The 17063-nt window shown below is 35.7% G+C and overlaps 1 long non-coding RNA gene and 1 other non-coding gene across 2 annotated transcripts; one reads left to right on the forward strand and one right to left on the reverse strand.

The window, feature by feature from the left end:
* Positions 1-692: 692 nt before the first annotated feature.
* Positions 693-8551, reverse strand: LOC145556039 (uncharacterized). Its single transcript, XR_014091690.1, has 5 exons — positions 8222-8551; positions 1955-2012; positions 1567-1866; positions 1409-1474; positions 693-1280 (listed from the first exon to the last, which is right to left on the reverse strand). It is a non-coding gene; the product is annotated as an uncharacterized LOC145556039 (long non-coding RNA).
* Positions 8552-10595: 2044 nt separating this feature from the next.
* LOC145557087 (small nucleolar RNA R71) lies at positions 10596-10702 on the forward strand. Its single transcript, XR_014092162.1, has one exon. It is a non-coding gene; the product is annotated as a small nucleolar RNA R71 (small nucleolar RNA).
* The last annotated feature ends 6361 nt before the right edge of the window (positions 10703-17063 follow it).

The following is a 17063-nucleotide window of genomic DNA, read 5'->3' on the forward strand; positions in this document are numbered from 1 at the left end:
ATACAACACAAACACCACCACAGTTCAGAATAAAGAACTACATGTTACACATACAGAGCAAAGATATCACATACGGTCATTTCCAGAACTAAATTGAATAAGAAAAGGGGAGAAGTACATGTATTATTTTTTAAAAAAAATCATGATGTGTCTGAAAACAAATACTCGTGTAAGGTATCTTACCAATAGCACGAACATCCTCTCTTTCATCAAAGTTAACATCATCACTCCAATCTTGGGCTTCGTCAGTAGAAGAGTTCCCATTTACAAGAATGGAGCGCTTCTTTCTCTTGGCATTCCTTCTTGAACATCCACCATTTCTACACGCTTCAATTAATTCCCATTGTCATTGGAAGAGTTTTCACCAAAATTCATTTGAGATGCATTGGAATTATTAAGCTCATCAGAAGTGACTGTATAAGCAACACTTGTTCCCTGACCTGTTCCTTGATTTGTTCCCTGACCTGTTCCTTGACTTGTTCCCTGACTTGCTCCTTGACCTGTTCCCTGACCTGTTCCCTGACCTGTTCTCTGGCCTGTTCCCTGGCCTGCTCCTTGACCGGTTCTCTGACCTTGATCATTACCATAATTGCTCCTGATTCTTTTGCTACGAAACATATTCAGCTGCTACACATAAACTTGTTAATTTTCATGAAAAAAAAAAAGTTTCAAGCTACATATAGAAAATAAACTTGTCTAATAATAAACAAAACTCAAAATAAAATGGTAAATTAAATCTGAAATTTCAGTTCATGCATGTAATACCAACATTCAAAATGGAAACAGTAGTTACACATCAATTATTCATCTCCCATTTCAAAAAAATCCCTAAGCTTAGATTCTATAACATGTAACCACCCTTTTTCTATCTCATCTTCAACATAAAAAACCTGTTTCGCTTGAGATGAAAAATTAAAAGGATCATCTTTCATTAATCGTCCACTATGCATCAACTTTGAAAAGTTGATAGAAATACCCCCATTCTTATATTTCTTCAGTCCCTTACTAATGTCTTCCCAATCACACCGAAACACCACAACCTTATAAGTCCCATAATAACTTAATTCATATATTTTCCTGACTTTTCCATAGTAAAACTAGCCATCTGCCTCGACCATAACTCCTGAATTTTGTGTCCTGCGGTAGAGTTCATGGTCTACAGTCAGAAACTTGTAGCCATTGATTACAAAGCCTTTTTACTCTGTAGTACGATCATATAAACCACTTGCTAAAGCTTTCCTTAGCTTCCCTTGCTCACTACTGCTATCTATGTTATGTACCTGAAATGACAAAATAACTAATAAAGTAAGCAAAAAAAATTAATGAATAATGTCTCATTTTAACAGAAGTCTATATATAACAATCTGGGCTCTAAGCCAATCAGAAATCTTTTATAATCCAATCATACTCTATTATTGTGTCACTTCGTACTCCTCTAAATCGATTCTCACGTCGCTTCTGGCGTAAGAACTCACTGTAAAATATCAAAACACTTGAATTATAGAAACAACAACCATACAAATAAAAGACAGAAAAATATATTAAGGAACTTAACTTAATACTTACTCACGAAATTCAGCCATCTCATCAAAATGAAGTAAAACGTAGCGATGTGCTTGCTCTAGACTTTTAGTATCTAAACGAGCAATTTTCTTCGCCCCAATGAATCGACCACCAGAATTAAATAAATAAGCACTTGTATCCAGAATATGATTGTCATTTCTCTTCAGCCTATAAAATAAGGTCTCAATTTCTTCTAAGTATCTTGAACAAAAGTTAATCATCTATTCTAAATGGTATCCTTCTGCAATTGACCCTTCTGGTTGCGCTTTGTTACTCACAAATGATTTCAAATGGGCCAAGTACCTACCAAATACAGTTCAAAGAAAATAAATATAAATATTTAATACATAAAAATATTTGATAGATTAAATATTTAATTTTAAATGCTAACCTTTCAATAGGATACATCCACCTATAATGGACTGGTCCACCAAGTTTGGCTTCCTCCACTAAATGAATGACCAAATGAACCATGATTGTAAAAAATGTCGGTACAAAATCTATCTCCATCTTACAAAGAGTTAAAACAATTTTGGTTTGTATCTCATCCAACACTTTCACATCAAGGGTGGTAGAGCACACAATTTTGAAAAAGGATGACAACTCTGACACCAAATCAACAATTTCTGTAGTTCTTGAAGCTTGTAGAGCTACAGGCAAAAGGTCTTTCATAATGACATGGTTGTCATGACTCTTAAGATTCTGAAACTTTTTTTGTTTCATATTCACGCATCTTGAGAGGTTAGAACAATATCCATCCGGAACTCCTAATTTCTGGAATACCATTAAGAATCGTAGTTTATCCTCTTTTGACATAGAATAAGAAGCAGGAGGCATAATTGATTGCCCGTTTGGACTAGTATTAATCCAAAGATGTGGCTTTATTCCTTTTTCTTTCATTGCCTTTCTAACTTTTTCATCATCCCTGGATTTCTTATCTACATCTAGTAAAGTGACTAAGAAATTGTAACACATTTTTTTCAATGTGCATAACATCTAAACTATGACGAAGAGGATTATGCTCCCTATAAGGCAAATAAAAAAATTTGCTCTTTTTGGTCCACAAAACATCAGAATCATAATTTTCTTCGTCATCATCATCATCATCTTGTCTTGCTCTCTTTTTTTTAGAAGGTTTTTTCCCTTTCCCATATGTATATGCAACCCCTTCTTGTTGATGAGTTTGAACATCAGTCCCTGAGTGACGGCTTGGAGCAAGACCATACTCTTGTGTCCCATCAAACAAATGGGCTTGCAATCGATACGAGTGATCAATGGACGACCACTTTCGAAACCCTTTGTAACACATTTTACCTGCCAACTTTACAGCAGAATTTTCATGGGTACAAGAAGGGCATGCATGATAGCCTTTCGTACTCCACCCTGATAACATTGGATAAGCTGGAAAATAGTTGATTGTCCACATTAGAGCAGCACGCAGTTTAAAATATTGTTTTTTGTAAGCATCAAATGCATCTACTCCCTCCCATAATAACTTTAACTCATCCACTAAAGGTTGCAATAGATATTAATGTCAATTCCGGGACTTGATTTTCCAGGAATTATAGAGGAAAGAATAAATGAAGAACGTTTCATACATAACCATGGTGGGAGATTATAAATCATTAACACCACTGGCCATGTACTATGCGTGGTATTCATTAAGATATAAGGATTAAAACCATCACTAGCAAGCCCTAGTCTCCCACTTCGGGGATCAGAAGAAAAATCACGATATTTATCATCAAAATCTTTCCATGCTGAAGCATCAGCAGGATGCCTCAATATACCTTCTTGTTTATCGCTATCCTTCTCATGCCATATCATATCTTCTGCTGTCCTAGAAGACATAAAAAGTCTTTTTAACCTTGGGATTAAAGGGAAATATCGAAATACCTTCGCAGGTTCATCTTTCTTTACATCTTTATTTTCCCCACTTGTACTACCTTCTTTAGACTTAGTTGTTTTCCATCTCGAAGCATGGCATACATCACATTCATCCTTGTCCGAATGTTCACCTCGATAGAGAATGCAATTATTAGGGCAAGCATCAATTTTTTCATACCCAAGACCCAAGGTATTAATCATTCTCTTGGACTCATAAAATGAAGATGGGAACTCCATAATTTGAGGAAATGCTTCAATTAGGAGTTCAAGAATCATTGTAAAGGACTCAGCAGATAAGTGATGCATACACTTTATGTGGAACATTCGCACAAGAAATGAAAGTTTAGAGAATGTCTTACATCCATCATATAATTCCTTATTTGAAGCTTCTAATAGTCTCTCAAAGTTAGCTTTTTCTTTTTCATTCATCACTTGCGTTGCGGATGGAGTAGGCTCATTAATTGAGGAATGGCAAAAAAAGTTAGGCTCACTTTGATCACTAGATCCAACATGATGTGGATATACAGGTTCAAGCTCATTCACATTGGACATATTAACACCAAAAGCATATCCTAATAAGCCTCTCATATCATCTCGACCTATAACCCTATGTTGAGCCCGTTGACTAGTGCTTCCAGCAATATCCCCAATTGAACCATGCTGATCACTAAACATGCGCTCAAGGACTGGTCCTCTTCCATGAAAAATCTATTTCTTGTATCGCTTGTCAAAACCTTGAAACAAAATATGCTCCTCTATTTCTGGTATTGTCAACCACTCATCCACCCTACATTTCTTACAAGGGCAGAGAGCTTTTCCATCTACAAGCCCTTCTTTAGCCAACTTAATGAATTTGATAGTTCCACTAATATAAGTTGGATGGTTATTGGGTAGTTCAATCCAACTTGTATCGATATCCATGCTTTGCAAATAAGATTATCCTTACAAACAATTTTTTTTTTTTTTTTTAAAAAAAGTAAGCATTGAAGTATACTATAAAAAAAAGACTCGAAGCCACAATGAAAGGCATCTAACTTTGATTTATAACAGTATAACCTAACAAGGTCATATAGAAGCAATATGAATATAAATCTCATAGATACTCTAAGCTCTTACAATGGTAAAAAGAAATAAGATGTTATTTCACTATTAACTATATCTAGAAAAATTATTAAGGTATATACTATGTTAAGGTATACGGGTCATTGGACCAGAAATTGCAATCGCCCTCTGTCAGGTAAGAATAACAATAACTCATCCAACTTAAAAAAAGTTGAAGGTCTTGTCTATGAGACTTTTGTTCATAAAGCCATGATAAGTGACTTTTATGTCACTTTTAGGGTGTTTATTGAGTCGTATTCCGGCTTATTTTCCAATAATTTCACCTTTTATATCCTTTATTTCTATTATTTTATTATTCTCGTCTTTTATCTTTATTTTGAGTATTTTTGTAATTTTCTATAGTTTTTAGTTTATTTTCGTGTTTTATTTTATTTTTCTTTCTTTTAATGTTTGTAGTTTAAGTCGTTAGTTTTTATTTTTAATAATTTCTCTTTTTATCTCATTTTCTTATTTATTTTAGTTTCGTATTTTATTTTATTATTTCTTTAGTTTTAGCATTTTATTTTATTTTACTTTATTTTACTTTATTTATCTTATTTTATTTTACTTTATTTTACTTTATTTTATTTATTTTATTTTATTTTCCAATTCACCCTCGTGTTTTTGGTTGTAGGTGTTCCGGGTTTCAAGGTCATGTTTGAGTTCAAAGTCCAAGGTTCGAGGCATAATGCACAAGCCAACCTGCTGCTGCCCTCTTAACCTACACCACACCCATCTCCTATCATACACCACCCCAAACAACACACACAACATCACTTCCCCTGCTCCCTGCCTTCTCAACACAACCTCACAACCCCAACAACAACAATTCGCAGCTCACCACTAACCACCCAACATCACCAAACCGCAATAATTCGCAGCACCAGCCACCACCAAACCACCTCCAATCGCACCGAAACCACCACGCGTACCACCAACGCGCAACCCAACAACAACAACCAGCAGCACCAGCCACCGCCGCGCACACACCCTGTTCTCACCTCGCATCAATCGGAATTTGCAGCCTCGCAATTGGTAATTAATTACCCAAATTTAGCCCCAATTCAATAGGAGCTACTCGCGGCCGCGCAGCACTGTCAGAAGGCGCGCAAATGGAGTCCAAAATCAGAATGATACAGTAGCATTTGTGCGACCTCTGCGCGGTGTCTTCGCGGGCGCGTAGATCGGGGTTCAATTTGAACCACATCACGAGCTTTGCACGTGATTTTAATGAAATCCAACGGCCGTGTTTTAATGATGCTTGATGAAGATGATGATGATGAACGGTGAAGATGAGGGGATGCGTGGTGATGGTGATGAAGGTGATGCAAATCAGAGCAGCCAAATGAAAGAGAAGTGGAAATCGTGGCTGAGGGAATTTGGGGGATTTGTGGGTTTATTTTAATTTCTTTTTCTTTTATTTTATTTTATTTTCTTAATTCTTTTTATATTTTCCTTTTCCTTTTCTTATTTCCTTTCTATTTTATTTTTTCTTTTGTTTTTCCTTAATTTTCTCATTCTTTTATTTCTTTTATTTTTCTTAGTTTTATGAGCTTTGTATAAATACCCATTTTTGGGGGTAATTAGAGGGGAGGCCATTATGCTATTTTCTTAGTTAGTTTAGGAGAGATTCTCTCTCTTAGGGTTAGATTAGATAGTTTTTAGAGAGATAAAGTTGATTATTGCTCAATTTTCTTCCAAGTAATCAATTTTGGTCAAGTTTAATTTCCAATCAAGCAATTCCTTCAAGTTTTCATCTTTCATTAATCCTCTCTCTAGTAATCTCTAATCCTTTCCTTTAGCTTTATTTATTTGCTTTATTGTTGCTTATTTTTGTTAGTCTTTTTAGTTCATCTAGTTATTATTGTTTTCATTGTTTTTAATCATGTTTTGTTTTGTGTTTCTTGAATATATTTTTGGTTTTGCTATTATGTTTAATCTCCTTTCTCTAGGCTAATCTTTTAGCTAGGGGAAGGGGGTGGAAAATATGTGTTGAATGTTGGATGAATGATGATAGTGGATTGATTACATACCTTAAATTGATGAAAGATATGATTTTTATTGACTTGAGATTATTGTAGCACTTTATTTGATTGCCTTCTAGTTTAAATGCATGAAAATGATTTGAACTAGATTTAGATCACCTCTATTTTAATGATTGCATGAGAATGAGTTGTTAAAAATGGAGTTCCATGTATTGTGCCCCTTTATTCTTTGGTTAGCTTGTGCCTAATGGGATGCATGAGAATGATCCTAATTAGCATAGACCTCTTTCATTGATTTGCCTAGACTATTGCATGAAAATGAATTGTTTAGGTAGGATCTTGTGTTCTTTGGCATGTTCTTCATGATAACTACGATTATTCCCCTTTTTTTCTAATCATGTTTGACACCCCCGTATCCCTAGCGTTGTTCTTTCTTGATTTTATTCGTCTTTATCTTTGCTTATTCATAGTTTTAGTGCTTTTTATCCAATATATCAACAAAAACATTTCCCCTCTTGACTCTTGCATTAGTGATATTGATGTTGGACGAGTGAGCTTCCTTAGTGGTTCGACCCTTTACTTGCCACTAACTAGTTTAGTGTAAGTTTAGGCATTATAAATTGTTAATTTGATTAGGGTTAGTAGAACCAACGACCTATCTAACCTCGATCAAGCCAACAGTTAACTTATAACTGAATGTTATCATGTGACTCAACTTTGCAATAGTTTCCTCAACTTAATTATCTATACCATATGGTGATATACAATAATAGTCTAAGAATTATAATTAGGAACATCCTTAACTCAAATTTGTAATGTTATGACAAAGCCTTTTTTATTTTTTTGTCTTTTTCATTCTTTGTGTCAATTAGTATATATGCAGTCATGTTTCACCTTAAAGAATCAATTTTTAGATATAAAAATTCAAAGAAGTCAATTATATCCAAGGAAGACACTTAAGACTCTTTAACTAAATAGTGTAGGACCAAGAACACTATGCTTTTATCATAAAGAAAACTTATAGGAGCAGACCTTCTACGTAATTTAGGGATTAAACTAAGCTAAGACAACTAGTTGATTTGTGTATATTAGAAAATTCCATTAAAAAGCAAGTCGTAACTATCCTTTGCTTAATCCCAATCATCTATTGACTGTTATACTTCACACAGCACATCACTAATAACGTAGAAGTAATTTTAATACCTAAAAACTCATATTTGAAGTTGCATGTGTAAATATTAAAACTATATTACAGCACTAGTGGGTCACAATCTCAATTCACTATTATAATAAACATAGTACCAAAGTTTCAAATTTTAATCAAAGGAAATTCTGATCTTAGACAGAAAATTAATATCAATAGATTATTTTACTTTTATCTAAGTAGGATGATGAAGATATAAGAAAGTTCCTAACAAAAACCCAGAAGATCTTGAAATTCCAAACAAAACCCCGAACAGAAGGAAAGCCCCAATTACATTAGAGAAAATCCCACAAAAATAATAAAAATAGAGAGTTATTGTAGCAATTGTAGTCAAGAAAAACACATGAATTGCAGGTAGAAAATACAAAGAAAAATCAAAGTCACATCAAACAACGAACAATTTCAAAAGGATTACAACAAATTGGAGCCCAGAAAAATGATCAATTAATAAGACGAAAACAAAAGAAATTAGAGTTCTTACCTCTTAATCTACAATTGATTCTTGAATTTCCGCCAAAGAAATCACCAATTAACCATGAATCAATCTTCAATAGCTAGGTATTTGAGAATTTTGAGTGCACAAGAATTTTGAGAATTTTTGTTTCAATGGCTTACTGTTTACACTTTAGAATAGAACCCTATAACTTCCACGCTATAGCTTAGGTTGATTTTCTTTTTTTATTTTTTTTTCACTTTTTTAATAGATAGATATGTATGGTGCCCTATTTTTTGGTAAAATTGGAGAGGCGCTAAACAAAAATTTAGAGCCCGCTTTTTATGTTTGGCATGATTTAGTGGGATAATTTAGCGATGTTATAAAGCGTCGAAATTATAAGGGAAAAAAATAACAACAGCGACAGTTCATTAAGTGTCGGAAAAAAAGTGTAGGAATAGTAAGGAATTTGTAGTAGTGACACTAGAGACCCCTTTTTGATCGATGGTTGCTTCAAATTATCACTAGATTGAGCAATTGCAACTCGATCTGGCGAAACACTTACTATGGGCTCAATTTCCACAGCTAGCTTGTTTATTTCCACCTTCTCATCTTCAAAGCCAAGACCGAAAGTGTAGAGGGATCTTTTTGTTGCATCAACTTCCTTTTGCCATTTGTCTATTTCATCTTTAGAAGATGTAACACAAGATACAGCCTCTAAGGGATCTTTTACAAGAGCTTGGGGCTTGTTAGAATAATTATGAATCACATTAACACTAAAACACTTCTCCTCTGTCATGGGGCTTTTAGGGGTATTATTCAGATTAAAAGTAATTTTATCGTCCCCTACTAATAGCGTCAATTTGCCACATTTCACATCTATAATTGCTCCTGCAGTGTTAAGGAATGGTCTACCCTAATAATTGGCGTTTGCATATCCTCAGCCACATCAAGAACAACAAAATCAACAGGAACATCCTCTAAAACACCTAAGGGGTATTTAAAAGAACGGTCGGCCATTTGTAGAGTAATATTAGTAGCTTTTAAATTATCCATATTTAGCTTGGAACACACAAACAATGGCATGACACTAACGCTAGCACCCAAATCACATATTGCATTATCAATCATTAGATTACCAATATGACAAGGGATAGAAAAACTACCCGGATCTTTCAGTTTAGGTGGAGATTTATTTTGAAGTACGGCACTACATTCTGCAGTGAAAGCGACTGTCTCTACCTCACTAATAGACCTTTTTCTAGTCAATATTTCCTTCATGAATTTTGCATATGCAGGAATTTGTGTAATTAATTCAGTGAAGGGAACTATTACCTGCAAATCTTTAACCATCTCCAGAAACTTACCAAACTGCTTATCCAAATTTGTTTTCAAGTGACGATTGGGGAATGGAAGTTTGATAACTGGCTTTGGAGCATTACAACTCTTATTTGGAGCTGCTACCTTCCCTGGAGTGGTACCCTGCAATGTATTAACAGAAATATTAGTGCTACTCTTTAGCCCTACAGGCTTATTAGCTACATTGTCAGGTTTAATGGAATCAAGATTAGCATTATTCATTAAAATAGGTTCATCATCTCTGGGCATAGGGGCCCTTCATAGTGTGAACTACTCCTTAGAGTAATTGCAAAAGCTTGATATGTAGGCCTGGTTGGCTGTGCTGGCAGGGCTCCCTGTTGACGGGCTTGTAGAGTAGCAGAAATCTGCGCAATTTGATTATCTACAATTTTATTATGTGCTATGATCGAATCAATTTGGAAATCTCTACTCTCCATGTGCTTCTGCATACTAGCCAGCATCGTTTTAAATTCTGTTAAAGTAGGGTCGGAAGATGAGGAGGGTTGTTGTGGTTGGCTCTTCTGGCCAGCCTTAGGGTGGTAATATTTCTGCTGTGGTTGTTGTGGCGCCTGTGATTGTTGTGGAGGTGGCGGATTTTGAACATTGGTGCTCCGGTAGGAAAGATATGGATGATTCCGAAACCCAGGATTGTAGGTGTTGGAGTATGGGTCATTCTGCCTATAAGCTTGAAAGGCATTGACTTGCTCCACGGAACTCCTGCAATCTTGCTCCAAATGACCTACAATTCCACAATTTTCACAGAAAGTCTCATTAGCATTATTATTAATTGCAGAAACATTAGCTACATTTACAGTACTAAGATTATCTAATTTCTGGTAAATAGAGGTTAATTGAGCTTGTAAAAAGGATACTATATTTCCCTTTATTAGCAAAGCCTCTGGGATTCCCATATTGGGAATTATGTATTGCCATATCTTCAATAACTTGACCTGCATCATCAAAATTAAGGTTCATAAACCTCCCACTAGCTGCAGAATCCAATATTATTCTAGATGAGTTTCCTATCCCATTGTAAAAGGCTTGGATCAACTGCCATTGTGCCAGATTATGGTGGGGGCATTCTCTCTGTAGATCCTAGAACCTTTCCCAAGCCTCATATAGAGTTTCATCGGCCTCTTGGGCAAAGTTCTGAATAGCGCTCCTTAGTACAGCTGTTGTCTCTGCAGGATAGTATTTATTATAAAAATTTAAAACAAGAGTCTCCCAGTCAGTTATACCAAGTGCAGTTCTATTCAATCCATTATACCATAATTTGGCTTTTCCTCATAAAGAGAAAGGAAAGAGAATCTCCCTGATTTGCTCCTAAGTGACCCCAGCTTGCCTGATGGTATTACAATACTAACAGTAGTCTGCAATATAAAGATTTGGGTCTTCACCCTTAGCTCCATTGAATTGCTTCCTTTCTATCATCGTGATAAATTGGGGTTTAATCTCGAATTGTACCTGTAGGCGTCGTTCGAAATGCGCCTACGTTAAAAGCATGTTGTAAATATGCTTGGCACTCATAGGAAGTGGAAATTGACATATACGATTAGGGACAAGGAAAGTAGGGAGCCTGATATGTCTATTTTATATAGTGTTTTACCCCCGTCCCGTGGTCATTATTAGTAGTGTTTTTGGCTCTTTCGGGCCACTTTTATTACTAAATTGTGTGTTCTAGTGTTTTCGTAGTTTTAGTTATATTTTACAGGAAATTGCACTCTTGGAGCATTTTCCCGGGCCTTATTGGATCAACTACGGAAGCTAGAAGAACACGACCATTTTTGGAGCCCAAGGCCGGCTAGAGCCATCGAGCCGGTGACTAAGGGCTCGGTGATTTGGATCACGAGGCATTTGGGCCATGTATTCGAGACCCGAGAGGAAATATGGATTGGGCCGAGAAATCTAGCCCAATCGAAGTCCAAGCCTCGACGGAGAAGACCGGGCCCGATCGGGCAAGCATAGACCCGATCGGGCGGATGCACGCAAGGGCAAGATGCGCAGCAAGCCAGGCGCGCCCGATCGTGCGAGGCTTAGCACGATCAGGCGGTGCTGTGAGAAGACCTGTGCGAGGAAAAAGGCGGGTCCGATCGGGCGGCCTCTAGCCCGATCGGGCGCGTGTTTATGGAAAGGTCTTTTGACGAGCAATTAGTTTCTAATTAGGAGTAGTTTTTAGTTTTGTTTAAGTACGTTTTTAGGAGGCTTAAGCGAGGAGCTCTCTTCTTCTTCTCTTAATCTATCTCCCTCTCTTAGACTTTCTCTCTCTACTTAGTTTTCTCTCTCTTAATCTCTCTCTAAACTTTTGTTCTTAATTGTTTCATTAATTCCAGATTATTTTGGTAACGATTTCTCTTCCTTTGATCTTATTTATTTTATTCCTTTCATCATGATTTATTTTATTACTTTGATTAGTTTAGTTTTTAATATGTGTGAGTAGTTTAATTTCTAGGGTTTGTGGGGATCCATAAATAATATAAAGGGGTAATTTATTGTTGTTGATTATCAATGCTAGATTAATTTCCTATTGATTGGATTAATGCTCTGTGACTAGATTAGGCCTATCTTTTATGCATGAGTTTGACAATATTGATTCAAGAATCGAGAGATGAGAATTAATGTTTAGGTCTAGTTTCAATAGGCAAGTTAATTTATAAATGGTTAAGTCAAGATTCGAGAGATGAGGTTTAATACCGATAAATTAATTGTGTGATTGTAATACGTAGCGAGAGCCCTTTACAATCTGGTTAATTGATGCATTGATGATTGACTATTATTGATTATTGGTATTGCATGATAATTTCTTATTGGATTGTTTTAATGTTTTACAATTGCGGCTTGTAAAAGTATAGCAATATTAAATTGATGAATCGAGCAGATGTTAATTTGATATTAAAGGGTATTTTCAATAAGAACTTAGATCTAGTAAATTGCGAGAGCCTGTTAGATCTATGTTGATTAATAAATTGCGAGAGCCTGTTAATCATGTTATTTATGCAATGTCAATGATTGATTACTATGTTTTACCCTGGAGTATTATTTATTGGTGAACCTATGCCCTAGATCCCTTTATATATCGTTTTCTCCCTACTCTTATTTTTTGTAGTTTAGTCTCATACTTAATTATAAATATTGGTTACTTAAATAATTTAGATTATAATAATAAATTAGGAGTAAAAAGACTTGTTTCCCTGTGGAGATCGACCCTACTTCCCTGTCTATCTTAGTTAGTGATTTAGGTAATTATTTTTGATTAGGGGATACGACTTTACCCTGTCAAAATTTGGCGCCGTTGCCGGGGAAACGGTTTTATTTTTATTTCTAATTATTATTAGAGTCTAGATTATTTTTAATTAATTTTTTTTTTATTATTATTTTTTTTTTAATTTTTAATTTTTTTTTTTTTTATGAGTTGAAAATATCCATGCTTATGTCACTACAAGAATTATATAATTTTTATGCAGCACCTAACTACTATAGTTGTCAACGTCTTTGTCATGAAAATCCTGAATGCCCTTATAGTGAGTTTTTTGTGCGTGCTCCGGATGATTTTAGAGTCTTTCCATAAACATATGATCGTATTCGGAAACGATTAGTTGCTAATGAAAGTTATTGGAAGGCTCTTGATGAAAAAGTCTATGGACACTATAATAATATGAATGTTATTGAGGATGAAGAACCATCGGTTATAGAATTTGTGGTTGAAAAATCATTGGTTGACGAATCGATGATTGAAAAATCATTAGTTGTAGAAACGGTGGTTGATAATTCCTTTGTTGATGATGAGGTTATTTGTGAGGGTAAAATTTTAAAGTCATTATTGGATGATAAAGACAATGACTACCTCCATGTTCGTTCTATTAATTCTAAATTTTTAGCGGAGGAAGTAGAAGGTTGTGGTGTATTTTCATCTCCCTCTTTTGATTTTTCTTTCTACCTTGAGTTCTCTTCTTGTACTCCTAACTTTTTCTTTGTAGGGATAAATGTGCTTGCTATTAAGCCCTATATAGTGCTTAATGAAATGTTTGCAGGAGCGTTTGATAAGTTACTCAAGGCATTGAATTCTACCGATTGAGAGAAGGAGTATGGTCGAGCGGGACCTTGATAAACTAGCGCTTTGCGGGAGGCAACCCGTATTTTGTTGATTTTTATTTAGTTTTTTTTATTTATTTATTTGTTTGTGTGTTTTCTTTTTGTTTTGTTTTAGAGAGGTAGAGGAGAGTATATCTTATATTTGTGGGAGTGTGATTTTGTGCACAGATACTAGAAAAGTTGAGAAAAGATCGAAGGGCTAAAGGAATCCCGGGGCAATTAGCAGCAGCAAGCTTCCCCGTCAAATCAGTAGCACGGGCCCGATCAGGCAGAGCTCGCCCGATCGGGCGCGCGTACGCGTCAGCAAACTACGTCAACTTCGATAGGCCATAACTTTTGCGTTTCTTATCCGATTTTTGCGTGTGACCTGTCGTTGGAAAGCTCTTCAAGTCTAGTTTCCAATTCAATTAGAATCACTGCATTATCATTTATACATCAAAAGTTATGATCAGAATAGTGCACCTGACTCAAATTTGAACTTTTTCCCACTAACACTTTGTTTCTTTCTTGCCCAATTTTGTTCCAAAGAGATGCATTGCAATCCTCGAGGCTTTGGTGACATTGATGTGGTGATGATGAAGAGTAGTCACCTTGACTACTAGCTTCCCTTTAAGACAATGAGGACATTGTTTGATTTAGCTTGGGGGGAGGTTCTCGTGTTCGTATGGTACATCTTTCACTCTCTCTCTTCTCTTTTTATTTTTATTTTTCTTAGTATAGATTTTATTACTTTCTTAGGTTATTTTTGTTCCAATGAATTGTAAATCATGCTTCCCTGTGCCCCTTACTTGAGAAAAATTGTTTTGATTCCTGGTATTTGATGATAAGCATTGTGGATTAGTTGATCATGATTTGATGTTTGATTGTCTTGAAACCTTAACATGCGTCAATTTTGCCCAACTACTTGTGAATATAGTGCTTGACTAGTTGATTTGGTTAGGAAATGTGTGATAGTTCCATAATTCCTGGTATGTCAATAAATTTGAGTATTGATTTGCAACTATGAGTAGTGTTTCATGACTTATTATTATGCACATGAGGAGGACGAAGGCGTTCATTCTTTTAGGTAGCCTTCAAAGTATTTAGATACATTTGTTCCCTTCTTGTCACCCATATTGTTGCTTGTGCCCTTTTATTGTTTATTTAGCCACATTACAAGCCTATTTTGCCTCATTGGTTACTAGTCCCAAGCTTGGCTTGGGGGAGCTATTAGTGAGTGAGGTGAGGGAGCTTGTAGTGTGCTTATTATTTGCACAACTTGGGTGGGATTTGAGAAGTTGTTTTGTTTTTGATCATATTTATTTTTGATGAGTTTGAAAGTTAAATTTTCTTGGAAAAAATAAGGCATGATGTTATGAAAAAGGAGAGAAGTTCAACAAAAAAAAAAAGTGAACTTCAATCAAAAGAAAAAAAAAAAAGAAAGTGTTCAGTGTTCAAATGTTCTAGTTGGAGGTTAGTCAAAAGGAAAGGAAAAAAATAATAGAGCTTCAATGAAAAATTCAAGTTTGGAAAATAAAGTTTGTTTATTCACTCCACTTCTTCATTATTATATCTTATGAGTGAAATTGTAAGAGTTGGGATTATTTATATTGTTTGGAGTTGTATTTGGTGAATTTTTGTTGGAGTTGAGTATGTTGGAGATGATTAGTCATTACTTATTTTTTACTTTGGTTTTACTAGGATTTTCTCCCTTAAGCATAGTTTTTCTCTCACTTGTTCCCAAATGATTCCTACCTTTACCCTAGCCTTACATTACAAGCTTAAAAGACCTTCCGACCTTGTGCATAGAAGTTATGTAAATGTGAAAGTGTTGTTTTTCAATGCAAGTTATGACTTGGCATATTTCGAGTCGACTAGTAGGATGAGCGTTCAATGTTTTTATACACACGAGAATGTGAGTTGGGAGGGCATTGTTCACATTAAAGGGGTTGGTTGGAGAGAGATCGAGTACATTCTTTACTCGCCACATAAAATGAGAGTTGAGTGTGTGAGCACTAGTCTTGAATTCTATATGCTCTTGTGGTTTGCTCTTTTTGACAATTGTTAGGGAGGAAAGGCAATTAGATGGATTTGATTGGTTGACCTTGAAGCATGTTTATTTGATTTACCTTGAATCGTTTGAGCTTGATTTTTTTATATTGGGGTGAGGCATGTTTATATGTTCGTTGATGAGCTCTTTGCTTAGGGACAAGCAAAGGTTTGGTTTGGGGGAGTTTAATATGTCTATTTTATATAGTGTTTTACCCCCGTCCCGTGGTCATTATTAGTAGTGTTTTTGGCTCTTTCGGGCCACTTTTATTACTAATTTGTGTGTTCTAGTGTTTTCGTAGTTTTAGTTATATTTTACAGGAAATTGCACTCTTGGAGCATTTTCCCGGGCCTTATTGGATCAACTACGGAAGCTAGAAGAACACGACCATTTTTGGAGCCCAAGGCCGGCTAGAGCCATCGAGCCGGTGACTAAGGGCTCGGTGATTTGGATCACGAGGCATTTGGGCCATGTATTCGAGACCCGAGAGGAAATATTGATTGGGCCGAGAAATCTAGCCCAATCGAAGTCCAAGCCTCGACGGAGAAGACCGGGCCCGATCGGGCAAGCATAGACCCGATCGGGCGGATGCACGCAAGGGCAAGATGCGCAGCAAGCCAGGCGCGCCCGATCGTGCGAGGCTTAGCACGATCAGGCGGTGCTGTGAGAAGACCTGTGCGAGGAAAAAGGCGGGTCCGATCGGGCGGCCTCTAGCCCGATCGGGCGCGTGTTTATGGAAAGGTCTTTTGACGAGCAATTAGTTTCTAATTAGGAGTAGTTTTTAGTTTTGTTTAAGTACGTTTTTAGGAGGCTTAAGCGAGGAGCTCTCTTCTTCTTCTCTTAATCTATCTCCCTCTCTTAGACTTTCTCTCTCTACTTAGTTTTCTCTCTCTTAATCTCTCTCTAAACTTTTGTTCTTAATTGTTTCATTAATTCCAGATTATTTTGGTAACGATTTCTCTTCCTTTGATCTTATTTATTTTATTCCTTTCATCATGATTTATTTTATTACTTTGATTAGTTTAGTTTTTAATATGTGTGAGTAGTTTAATTTCTAGGGTTTGTGGGGATCCATAAATAATATAAAGGGGTAATTTATTGTTGTTGATTATCAATGCTAGATTAATTTCCTATTGATTGGATTAATGCTCTGTGACTAGATTAGGCCTATCTTTTATGCATGAGTTTGACAATATTGATTCAAGAATCGAGAGATGAGAATTAATGTTTAGGTCTAGTTTCAATAGGCAAGTTAATTTATAAATGGTTAAGTCAAGATTCGAGAGATGAGGTTTAATACCGATAAATTAATTGTGTGATTGTAATACGTAGCGAGAGCCCTTTACAATCTGGTTAATTGATGCATTGATGATTGACTATTATTGATTATTGGTATTGCATGATAATTTCTTA

Source organism: Chenopodium album, chromosome 8, assembly GCF_948465745.1.
Source record: "Chenopodium album chromosome 8, dcCheAlbu1.1, whole genome shotgun sequence".
Taxonomy (NCBI): Eukaryota; Viridiplantae; Streptophyta; class Magnoliopsida; order Caryophyllales; family Amaranthaceae; genus Chenopodium; species Chenopodium album.